The 12,808-nt window shown below is 47.3% G+C and overlaps 1 protein-coding gene across 4 annotated transcripts in view; it reads left to right on the forward strand.

The window, feature by feature from the left end:
- XDH (xanthine dehydrogenase) overlaps window positions 1–12,808 on the forward strand; it is a 181,965-nt gene that overhangs the window by 25,218 nt on the left and 143,939 nt on the right. The window contains exon 2 of one of the 4 annotated variants that reach the window (XM_056568530.1): window positions 1,552–1,695. The exons of the other annotated variants lie outside the window; for them this stretch is intronic. The gene's annotated coding sequence lies outside the window, so the exon portion shown is untranslated. The remainder of the gene's footprint in view (window positions 1–1,551; window positions 1,696–12,808) is intronic. 4 annotated transcript variants of the gene reach the window in all.

The following is a 12,808-nucleotide window of genomic DNA, read 5'->3' on the forward strand; positions in this document are numbered from 1 at the left end:
TTTTTTTTGTGCATTCAATTATACTTTGTAATGGAATCACTTATTTTACAATTAAATATATGGGAAAACCAAAAAAATATTATTTGTGTGGGGAAATTAAAAAGCCAAATTTTTGGGACGGTTCGTTCTCACGCTGTACACTTTAAGGTAAAAATGACATGTCGACTTTTCCTCTGCGCTGGTCTTGATGAATCTCCCCCAATATGCTTGATGTTGTCCTATTCTGACCACCTATAACCTCCCTATACAGAGCCTTAATAGGGCTAATTTTTTGCGCTGTGATCTGTAATTTTTTTTGTGTCACGTGACTTTTTAATCACTTTTTATTAAAAAAAATGTAGATTGTCATATGAACAAAAAGCAACTATTTTGTTCTTTTTTTAAAATATTTGTACCATTTACCGCACAGGATCATTAACATTAAATTTACCAAATATATTTATACATTTTTTTTTTAACAGTGCAGCTCCGGTGCTCGCATGATGACAGGATGTAAATGTGTGTCCTGGTGTGTTAAGTACCAGCGCATCCAAGAACTTTTTGGTGGCGTCCATGTTTTTGTCAGCCTTTATCAATAAAGATTGTACAACTTTAAAAAATTAAGTGTTACTTAAGCTGCATACGTCAGGTGACTTCCAAAACCAATCAGCGGCCTCAGCAGGATTCCTCTGTACTCAGAATATGGAGCATCGCATCATCACGGCTAATAAGGGGTCAAAGGGTGGGGTGTGGGGACCTACCTACCTACCAACCAAACTGCCTTCCTGCCAAACATCCTTGCTGGCTACTTACCAGACATCTTCCCTACATATCTACCTACCAAACTTTCTACCTACCTTCAAAACCTATTACCTTCCTACCTACTTGGCAGACTTTCTACCTTCCAAATTTCCTACCTACCATCTTACTATAAGTGTGTGTTACCTTCCTGGGACAATATTCCTACAAGGGGGTCCTACCTACTTATCTGGGACAAACTTCCTACAGGGGTTTCTACCTGCCTTCCTGTGATAAAGTTCTACAAGGGGGTCCTATCTGCCTGCTTGAGACAAGCTTCCTATAAGGGGGGTCCTCAGGGGTCAAGTCCTGGGAAAAAAAGTGCAGGAACTCACCCAAGATTTCCACTCAAGGGCAGGCCCTGCAGAACTCCTGCTAATGGGAATGGTGTGCCTGCTCTGGAAAAAGTGCAGGAACTCAGTTCTCTTGCAACGCCACGCCCCCACCCCCACGCTGGAGCCGGCGTCGGGAGCTCGTGATGTCATTGCCCCGCCCCCTCATGATTTCCCACCCACCCCCTCAATACAAGTCTATAGGAGGGGGCGTGATGGCTGTCACGCCCCCTCCCATAGACTTGCATTGAGGGGGCGGAGTGTGATGTCATGAGGAGGCGGGGCTATGACATCACGAGCTCCAGGCGCCAGCTCCAGCGTTTGGAACAGTTTGCTCCAAACGCTGAGCAGCGGAGCACCCCTTTAAAGGAGGTTCCTCCAAGGTGAAGCGTTCATACATTCTGATACACTTACAGATATATTTCATGTTTTCTCTTTTCAGCTTTGTAAACTTTTCAGCTAAATCCCTGCCCCCACCCACGAAAGAAAAATCGATGGAAGTTCAACAGTAGTAAGGACAATGTATGGGAGGTCACGGCTGAAGCAAAGGTCACATTTCTGTATGAACAGACTATAAGAACGCCAGGTACAGCAGATGTATGTCCATGCTGATCCACTGGGGTATTTACATCGGGTGATGATTGCAGAGGTGTAGTTATAGAGGGTGCAGAGGGAGCAGTTGCACTGGGGCCCCAAAGTACATCGGTAATTGGCACATGGGGTCCTGTTGCAGATTTTGCATTGTGGCCCAGAAGCTACAAGTTATGTCTCTAAATGATTGTGTATACTTTATGGGGGAAATTCATCAAAATCTGTGTAGAGGAAAAGTGGTGCAGTTGCCCATAGCAACCAATCAGATTTCTTCTTTCATTTTTTCCAGGCCTCTTTAAAAATGAAAAAAGCGAGCTGATTGGTTGCTATGGGCAACTGGACCACTTTTCCTCTACACAGGTTTTGTTAAATCTCCCACTATATCTATCATAGACGTAAATCATATGTACCAGCTCTTCCAGGAATATTCTGCATCCTTACTGTACTGATCCTGAGTTATATCCTGTATTATACTCCAGAGCTGTACTCACTATTCTGCTGGTGGGGTCACTATGTACATACATTACATTACTTATTCTGTACTGATCCTGAGTTATATCCTGTATTATACTCCAGAGCTGTACTCACTATTCTGCTGGTGAGGTCACTGTGTACATACATTACATTACTTATCCTGTACTGATCCTGAGTTATATCCTGTATTATACTCCAGAGCTGTACTCACTATTCTGCTGGTGAGGTCACTGTGTACATACATTACATTACTTATCCTGTACTGATCCTGAGTTATATCCTGTATTATACTCCAGAGCTGTACTCACTATTCTGCTGGTGAGGTCACTGTGTACATACATTACATTACTTATCCTGTACTGATCCTGAGTTATATCCTGTAAATCTTTTTATTATAAAAATCTAAAACATAACAGACATAATCAATAATACATAACATAAACTCAGCTTACATGCGCCATAAATATGAAACAAAATAAGACAAATTGTCATTATAACAAAAACTAAACTTTTACCAGCCAGTCCAGTTTCAACTAAAACTAATTACGTACACGTATATATAAACTAATGAAATAATATGTGTACCCCAACACCATACATCACACCAAACTCACACCAAACTCACAAACGAAAACTCTGCCATGTCCGGCAATAGGAAATAAAAGCCGTCCAAACCTGGACATAATGAAAATATTGACTAACAGGCAGCAGATACATTACAGACAAAACATACATATAAACATACATATAAACATACATATAAACATACATATAAACATACATATAAACATACATATAAACATATACATATAAACATACATATAAACATACATATAAACATACATATAAACATACATATAAACATACATATAAACATACATATAAACATAAACATACATATAAACATACATATAAACATACATATAAACATACATATAAATATAAACATACATACACTTTTTTTTTTTTCCTTTCTCTCTCTCTCTCTCTCTCTCTCTCTCTCTCACCAGCCGATTCCACACTCACTCACACCCATCCTCACCACCATCATTAGCGGATATCACACTCATACCCATCCTCTCCTAATATATATAAAAAAATTAAAAATTAAAAAATAAATAAATACATAAATAAAAAAATAAAAAATAAATAAAAAAATTCTAAACAAATAGATCTGGCTGCCTTAACTAAAACGAAAGGTAACTAAACATTAGTTAGCATAAATATACGGTAATACAGAAATACAGGTACCGGTAAATGAATAACAATAACAACTCTTTCACTATCTAATCCCAAAGCCCCTCCAGCCCCTCTGGCCATGAGATGGTATAAATGTCCAGTCCAGTCCATAATCCACACCAGGAGCCGGGCATCATGGAGTCCAATATTGTTCATCAATGGCTCCACCCAGCTCACCTCTTACCCCCCATTCCCCCACCCAACCTATTCTATAGCCCCCTATATACATATATGCAAGAAAGTAACAGCAAGGCCTATTCAGCCATGCCACCAAAAGGTTTGCCACACAACATAATTACTTAAACACATACTATACACTTATTAACATAAACAAACATAACTATACATATAACTACATTACTATATACATAACATAACAATTGTAAGGCCCAAGTTCAGTTACCTGCAAGCCCTTCATACACTCATTTCTCTAAAACAAAACAAAAAGCTAAAGGTGACATGCGCCAGCCCTCCACCGGGATCAGAGTATGGCAGACCAGATACCAAATAATTTTTAAACCTATCCCTCACCTACTTTACCCTAGACTCACACTATCGCTGCCCCTAAAGTTTAAGCTGTCCCTACACACTGACCCTACACTGACCCTACCACTCTATCCCTAACCAGAATTAAGGTGCCTCCCCCAAAGGGTTCAGCATCTAGGGCACATCAAATGAAAACCCTCTCCATAGGAGAGAAGCCTTACTTGTACCCAATCTGCCATACTCTAAAGACCTGATCTTCCCGAGGTCACCAGTGATATTCCTACAGACCTCCACCTCAGAGAGGATTTTTCGCTGTGTAGATAATAAACACCGTGCATTCCACGTGTGGTACCTAACCACTAAGCTAACTAAAAATAATGTGCACCGATCTCGGCCACCCAGGATCTTGAATGCTCCATAAGCCCACTCCGGATAGGCAAGGCCGGCAAGTTGACTCCAGCCGATGGAAGCGCCCACCCGGTTGTAGACCCCTATATTAAAGGGACAATGAAGCAGGAAGTGGTCCATGCTTTCCAGCGTGTTCCTGCACTCTTCTCGGGGACAGTCCCGGTCATCAGAGCTCCTACACTTCAGGTTGTCCCTTACACATAGCTTCCCCTGAAAGCAGCGCCAGGCCAAGTCCCAAAACTTCTGGGGGATCCGTTTCGAGTTCAAAAGACTTAAACCAACCCTCAGATCCCGACCTGGGCAGTCCCTGAGCGCCAGAGGCTTCTGGAAGTGGGTCAACAGAACCCGTTTGTCAAGGGAACGCCTTGACTGGGTCCTGATCTCCCACACTCCCAGACCCCACCGACGTATCGCCTTCAGAGTCGGGGTAGCGTAAGCCGGAAGATATCCATGTGGTGTACGGAGGACCTTCACTCGCCCTCCTCTCTCCCATTCCTGGAAGAAAGGCCGAAACCATTCCCTGCAGGAGAGTACCCACGGAGGAGCCCTCTCTTTCCAGAGGTTTGCGATGTTGGCTTTCAAGAAGGTGTTCGTTAAGAACACCACAGGGTTTACCATAGATAAACCCCCTAGTCTCCTCGTGCGGTACGTAACCTCCCTCTTGACTAGGTTCATCCTGTTCCCCCATAACAGTTGGAAAAACAGGCTGTAGATCCTAGTGTAGTAAGCCTCTGGCAAGATACATACGCTGCCCAGATAGATAAACAAGGGGAGCAGGTATGATTTGATCAGGTGTACCCTTTCCCTGAGGGTCATAGACCAACCCTTCCACTGGTCCACCTTCTGAGTGGCATCCTGGAGCTTACCATCCCAGTTTTTGGTGGGATAATCATCCTGGCCGAATGTGATGCCCAAAACTTTTGCTGACTCTTGGGGCCCTGGAAGGGTGTCCGGGAGATCAAACATGGGATCCCCCCCTCCCAGCCAGAGACTTTCACACTTATCCCGATTGATCTTGGACCCGGATGCCTCCGAGTAACGATCCACCTCCGACATCACCACCTCGACCTTCACCCTCGAGGAGACGAAAATGGTGACATCATCAGCGTACGCCACCACTCTCTGGGCGACATCCAGCTCCGCCAGACTCATCCCGACTCCCGCTAACGGCCCACAATCTACCCTCCGGACGAAGGGATCGATTGCGAACACGTATAACAGCGGGCTCAAAGGACAACCCTGACGGACTCCGGACCCCACCTCAAAAGAGCGGCCAGACCAACCGTTCACCAGTAGTGTTGAGCGGCATAGGCCATATTCGAATTCGCGAATATTCGCGAATATATGGATGAATATTCGTCATATATTCGCGAATATTCGCATATTCGTTATGTTCTCGTTTTATTTTCGCATATGCGAATATTCGTATATGCGAAAATTCGCGAATGCGGAAATTAACATAAGTGAATATTGGCATATACAAAATTAACACGTGCGAAAATTCGCATGTGCGATAATTCGCATATGCGAAAATTAGATATGCGAATGTTCGCACGCCAGTCTCACACAGTAGTATTAGAGCCTTCTTTACACCACACAAGCTGGAAGCAGAGAGGGGTGATCACTGTGATGTGTACTGTGAAGAAAAAAAAAAAAAAAAACAATATTCGTAATTACGAATATATAGCGCTATATTCGCGAAATTCGCGAATTCGCGAATATGCGATATTCGCGAATAATATTCGAATTGTGAATATTCGCAAGCAACACTATTCACCAGTGGGAAACTCTCTGTCCCTGCATATATGGTGACAAGCCAATTCACAAAAGTACTCGGTAAGCCATATCTCAGGAGGACGGACCAGAGGTACTCGTGGTTCACCCGATCAAATGCTTTGGCCTGATCCAAGGACAACAAGTACCCCTTCCAGAGACCCGCACTACTCCGCTCCACTGCCTCCCTGACACTGAGGACAGCACTTAAGGTGCTTCGGCCCGGAACAGAGCAGTGCTGGGCCCCCGAAAGGAGCCGGGGTGCAAACTTCACCAACCGATTAAACAGTATCTTGGCCAGAAGCTTCCTGTCCGTATTGAGAAGAGCTATGGGTCTCCAATTCTCAATCCGGCTAGGATCTTTACCCTTTGAGAGAAGAATCAGGGCCGACCTCCTCATTGACTTTGGCAGAGTGCCCGAGGAGAGACACTCATTAAATACCTCAGTCAAGAGGGGAGCTAAAGACTCCTTAAAGGTCCTGTACCACTCGGATGTTAAGCCATCCGGACCTGGAGACTTCTTAGGGGCAAGCCCCTCGATCGCCAGTCTAACTTCCTCTTCCTTGATTTCTTCTGCCAAAACATCAAGAGAGGGGTCTACCCCTGGCTCAGGAATGGTTTCAGCCAGGAAAGCCGACATCTTGTCCCGATCTAGATCCTTCCTCCCCAAGAGGTGTGAGTAGAAGGATCTGACAACCTCCAGGATCCCTGATCTGGACCGATTCAGAGATCCCGTACTATCGATCAGTCCTGAAATGACTTTACTACTCACTGACATCTTACAGTTTCTGTAAGGGTCGGGCGAGCGGTACTTCCCGAAATCCCTCTCAAAAACGAAAGATGCGTGCCTATCGTACTGACACCTCATCAGCAAGGACTTCACTCTGGAGATATCCTCCCGGCTACCTCCAGTCGAGACAAGGAGCTCGAGTTTCCTCCTCAGACCCTGATACAGCCGATACCTGTTCAGGGACCTGAGGCTCGAGAGCTGGCGGAAGAACCCCGCAACCCGCTTCTTGAATATCTCCCTTCACTCTGACTTACTACTACAAAGGCCCAGTAAAGGTACCTGACTCTGAAGAAAATCCTCAAAGGACTGTCTTATCTCCGCTTCCTCCAGGAGGGACGAATTCAGCTTCCAATAACCTTTACCCATCCGGGGGGTCTCTGAAACATTCAAGGAAAACAAAATCATACAGTGATCGGAGAATTCCACCTCAATCACGGACACTGCAGAAGAGACGGCTTCCTCCTTTAAATAAAACCTGTCTATCCTAGACCTGCAGCTCCCTCGATGATAGGTGAAACCCACGTGGCCTGAGGGGCTCCGGATGTGGGCGTCCTCTAGGCGAGCTTCCCTAACTATGCTATTGAGGGCTATACTATCATAAGCCAGCGGACCATTGGAGCCTCTCCTATCTTGGGACCTCGTGACAGTATTGAAGTCCCCTCCAAAGATCACTTGCCGACTTGTAAAAAGGAAGGGCTTGATCCTCATAAAGAGGCTTTTACGGTCCCACTTTGTTTGTGGGGCGTAGATGTTAATGAGCCGGAGCTCTTGCCCCTTCATGAGGACATCTAAGATCAGGCACCTCCCCATTTCCAACTCGATAACCCGTCTGCATTCAACAGGAGCGGTAAAAAGGACCGCCACCCCACTATATGGCTCAGCCGCAAGAGACCAGTGGGAGGGGCCGCGCCTCCACTCTCTCCTGGCTTTTACCAGGGAGGCTAGATCTGACAACCTGGTCTCTTGCAGATACAAAATGTCGGCTTCAACTCGGCCGAGAAAATCAAAGGCTGCAAATCTAGCCATATCAGACTTAATGCTGGCACAGTTAATGGATGCCAGCGTCAATGGGGTGAGTGCCGCCATCCTGAGTGATCGAGTTGGATGGCCTATCCCCTTTACCTCTTACCCTTCTTCTTCCCCCCTTCCCCATCAGAAGAAGACCCCCTTTCCTTCTTTTTAGACCTCTTTAGGGATGCTGACATATCCATCCCACGATCCTCATCTCCTGACCCAGGGGCCACCTGCCCTCCCAAGGAAGTTACCTCAGAAGGAACAGGCTCAGCACCTCCCGGAGGTTCCTCCGCCTCTGAACAAAGACTCTCAGCCTCCCCCTCCAAAGAAAGGGAAGAGTCCTTGCCAAGGGCCCGATACCTATTGGATAGAACGATCAGAGGGGGGTTGGTCAGGCTTTTCCCAGGCACTTGGCCTGCAACACCGGAGGAGGAAGATGATGCCCTGAGTACCCTCTGGCCCTGCCTCCTTCTGCCGCACTTTTGTTTTTCCTTTTGCCCTTTCCCATCTTCCTCATCCAAACTTTCATATTGAGAGGAACTTGAGGAAATGGCCCTATTTGCCTCCTCTTTACGAAGTTTCCTTATCTCTTCACCTAACTCGGCGTCCCCAAGAGCCTCAGCTGTCTTCTCTGAGCCAGCGTCGGGAGCAGGATCCCGGACTACACCTTCTACCAGGGAACTTTCAAGATCCCTGCTCCTTCTGCGCCTCTCCTCCCTCCTAAGCTTAGAGGGGCTCTTGTTCTTAACTTTCTTCATTGGCTCTAGTGCCCCTTCTCCTCTGCTGGCCCCCACCCCAGATGAGGCAACCTCACTGCTCTCCCCATCCCGGGTGGTCACAGCATTGGAGAATGAGCGGGGACACCGGCTAAATGGGTGACCAAGGTCACCACACAGGTTACAGCGAATCCGGCCACAGGTGGCAGCCAGATGACCCTCCGCACCGCACAATGCGCACATCTGCTTAGTGCAGTTTGCGCTAAAGTGTGTGGGATCACCACACTTGTGGCACAGCTTCGGCTGTCCCTGGTAAAAGACTTGGATCCTATCGCGGCCGAGAAAGGCGGCTGATGGAATGTGTGCGACAGTGTTACCTGAACGGCGGAGGCGGACGGAAAACGTCCAGGCTCCAGACCAAATGCCATGTTCATCCAGATTTTTCTTGGGGACGTCCGTCACCTCCCCATACCTGCTCAGCCAGGTCATGATGTCATAGCAAGAAAGAGACTCGTTACGTGTCAGAACGGTCACTTTCTTGACAAAACTCTGGCGGGATACCGCCTTCACAGCGAAATCCTGCCCGACAGGCTCGTCCTTCACCAGTGCGTGATTAGACCAAAAGAGCTCAAGCCCTTCTGGCTTCACAAAACTGATGTCGAACTCAGAGGTACCGAAGGGGTCGATCAGAGCAAAGATGTCATTAGCCCTGAATCCAATCTGGAAAAGAAGCTCCACAACTTTTGCCCTAGAAGGGCATGCATCACCGCCTCTCCATACCAGACGGGCCACATTCCTCCGACCACGCTCCTGCCCGCTTGTTGGAAGGGACCAGACCACCTCCCCATTATGCTCTCGGAATGCCCCAAGTCCATGTCTTTCTATCCAAAAAGACAAGTCGACCTCCCGGTCCTCTACCTGGAGCGTTCTATCCCCTCTCCTTAAAGCCTCCAGGAGGCGCTGTTGCAAGTTACCTTCCCCTGGATTAAGAGATGAGGATCCCCTGGGACCCCCAGCAGCGACATTAGCATAACTCCTTATTGGAGCAGTCGCTGCCGGGGGGGCAGCCGGACCGACACCACTCCCCCCAGAAACAACAGTAGAGGCAGTAACATTATACATAACACTTGTGCCTGTCTCCTCCTGCCTAGCTGCACTGGACTGGCCGGGATGTAATCTTGCTGGCTTTATGATGCTGGGCTTTACACTTGCATCATTGGCTTCATTGGGCACACTCAACCTTGCAGCAGTCTTCCCTTTAGAAATATCGGAAGAAGCTGCTTTGTCGCATACTTTGCTTTCGGCCTCCGCCAATACCTCAGCTTCAATTTCTTTAACTGCTACTAACATTGCATGGGTTGTATCATGTCCATGTTCCTGTGGTACCAGTCCTCCACCGCCAGCTCCACCCACAGCAGCCCCACCACAGCTCCACAACTCAAAAGAGCCAGACACCGCTGACTGGGCCGCCGAGAATGGCGCTCCGGTTCCAGACACCTGGACACTCCCCCCTTTGCCTGCAGAGGAGTGCCCTGCAGTGCCAGACCTGTTCTGGGAGCTGCCCTCTCCCTTGTCTTTATAATTGCCCGGCCACCCGAGCTCCATACCAACCTCTGCCACCTGGACACTCCCCCCCCTCACCTGCAGAGGAGTGCCCCGCTGCGCCAATATCCCCAAACTGGGGACATGCTACCTTGTCCGCAACACTGTCCGGCCCCTTGGCCGTATCTTTGCAGGTGCTGGCCCCGGTACTATGACAAGCGAGGTCAGTGCTTTCCCCCATCTTTACTGTATTATCCCCAGTGTTCTGGCCCCGCTCCACATATGCAGAAGGGGGGACAGGCAGATTACCAGGGTCTGCACCCTGAACTGACTTTGCAGCCGGCCCAGGGTGCACAAAAGGAACATAAATCAGGCTTACTTGCTCAGATGTTTTTTTCTGTCTTTTCTTCTTCTTTTTAATTATTTGTTCCTCTCCAAGGTCGTCGCCAAAACTAAAATGATCCAAATGCATGGGGGACTCCATCTTTACAATTTGTGCCAGCAGGGCGCCACCACAACCCTCTTCCTCCTCGCCAGCACTCTCGCACGATGAAGGTGGTAATGCCACTTGTCCTGCAGGTAGACTTGCTTGGGACATGTTCACACCCTGCATTGGCTGCGGCTTGGCTTCCACAGCTTCCCCACTTGCCAGCACCTTAGCCTCTTCAGCCTCCATTTCTTGTACCTCATCCTCACTACTGCTCTCATCTGCTGAACAATCACCCCCAATCTCCTCTTCTTTTACTGGGGATTTCATCCTGGAGGAGCGATCCTCATTAAGAAGTTTCTCCCTAAATAAATTGCTCCCCTCCAGGACAGCCATTCTCCTCAGCTCAGTCTCCTCCAGCTCCAGCCTCAAGGACTTAACCCTTGCAGAGTACTCTGGTTTCCTCCGCTTGGTAGTTGTGCTCACCTGATACTTTGCAAACTTTAGCTCCTCTCTCAGCTCCCTCAGCTTCTTCCCAAGGAGTTCGTACTCACCAATCTTGGCAGCAAGTCTGGAGCTGTATGTCGCCATAGACTCCTTGGGTCTTCTCTGGCCCCGCTGCTCCACAACCTGGCTCTTGGAGGAGCTCTTCTGTGCTGCAGAGACCTTCTTTAAACCTGTCTTGCTTGCAGGCTTTTCTTCCTGGCTGAGAGCCTTGCGGCTTCCAACCATTGCTGGAGGGACAGAATCCACATCGCTGCGGACCCTGCCAGATCTTCTAACCCCTCCAGCCGGGGCACTGGCTGGTAGCTTTCCCTCTACACCCCTCGCCAGCCTGGACCGAGGAGTGGAGGTCAGGGGATTCATGCTGATGGCTCCCCCAGGAATCTGCCACCTTCCTGGGAAAGCAGGTGGAAAAATCAGCCTCTCTCCTCTGGAAGTCTGGAGTCTCAGGAGCTCAGCAACAGACACACCTAGTGACCACACCCTCCAGAGCTGTACTCACTATACTGCTGGTGAGGTCACTGTGTACATACATTACATTACTTATCCTGTACTGATCCTGAGTTATATCCTGTAACTCTTTTTATTATAAAAATGAAAAACAGATCTGATACAAAACATAAAACAAAAACAAGCTTAACCAGCTATAACAAACATAAATAAAATTACAAAAACAAAATCTGCCTAACCGGCCAGCCCAAATTTACTAAAATATACTTTTACTTTCCCATACCAAAAGACAAAATAACTCACACAAACACGCATTCCAAAAAAGAAGAACATAAAAATAGCCCAACTTGGCTTATAAAAATATATAAAACATAAAATAAAGCACGACTTGGCTATAAAACTAAAGAAAAGGAACATAAAAGTAGCACAACTTGGCTGTAACTCAAAAATTACCCTTACCCAGGGGAAAAAAAAAAAATAAAAAAATAATAATAAATAAATAAATATTTCAGCACAACTTGCTACTAAATAACACTCTGCCTCCCAGCCAGAGATCCACTGGTGAAAGAAGGGCAGGGAAAAGCAGCGCGGAGATGCGGCCGGAGAGAGGGCCCAAAGACCCCAGCCCCACGCACCGCCCCCGCACGGCCGCAAGGCCCGCGAAGCACGCCCAGCACGGCAAGGAGCCGAGGACGGCCAGAGAGGATCCGCGCGCGGCCCAGAAACCGGCGAGCGCCGGACCCAAAAAGAGCAAGCCAGAACCGAAAAAGAGGACAACACCGCCGAAAAGCGAGACCGCGAAGCCGAAGGCGAGGAGAGCAGAGACACCGGTGGGGAGCAGCCCCCCCAAGGAGGAAAAAATAAAATATAAAATTTTATACACAAACATGTATACATGCATATGCGCAAGCATACACATACATATATATATATACATACACATGTATATACACATAAACGCACACACATATATACACATAAACACATATGACACCACTTAACTACTGACCCGACTGCCACTATACACTATATAATATAAAACAATATAAAACAATATAAAATACAAAACCCAATATATACAAAAAACACGGAAAACACCTACACTAAAACTGTCCCCTCACCCACACCACCCCTCCTGTACATGGGTCAGAGTCCATACCGTCCATACAGTTCTCAAAGTCCAGTCCTTAACTGACCCATGTCAGGTCCCCAAAATACCACTCAAAAAAACCCCACCACCCACAAATACACCCTCCCCACCTAACACTCCTCCCAACCAACTTAT

This window comes from Hyla sarda, chromosome 3 (genome assembly GCF_029499605.1).
Source record: "Hyla sarda isolate aHylSar1 chromosome 3, aHylSar1.hap1, whole genome shotgun sequence".
Classification (NCBI taxonomy): Eukaryota; Metazoa; Chordata; class Amphibia; order Anura; family Hylidae; genus Hyla; species Hyla sarda.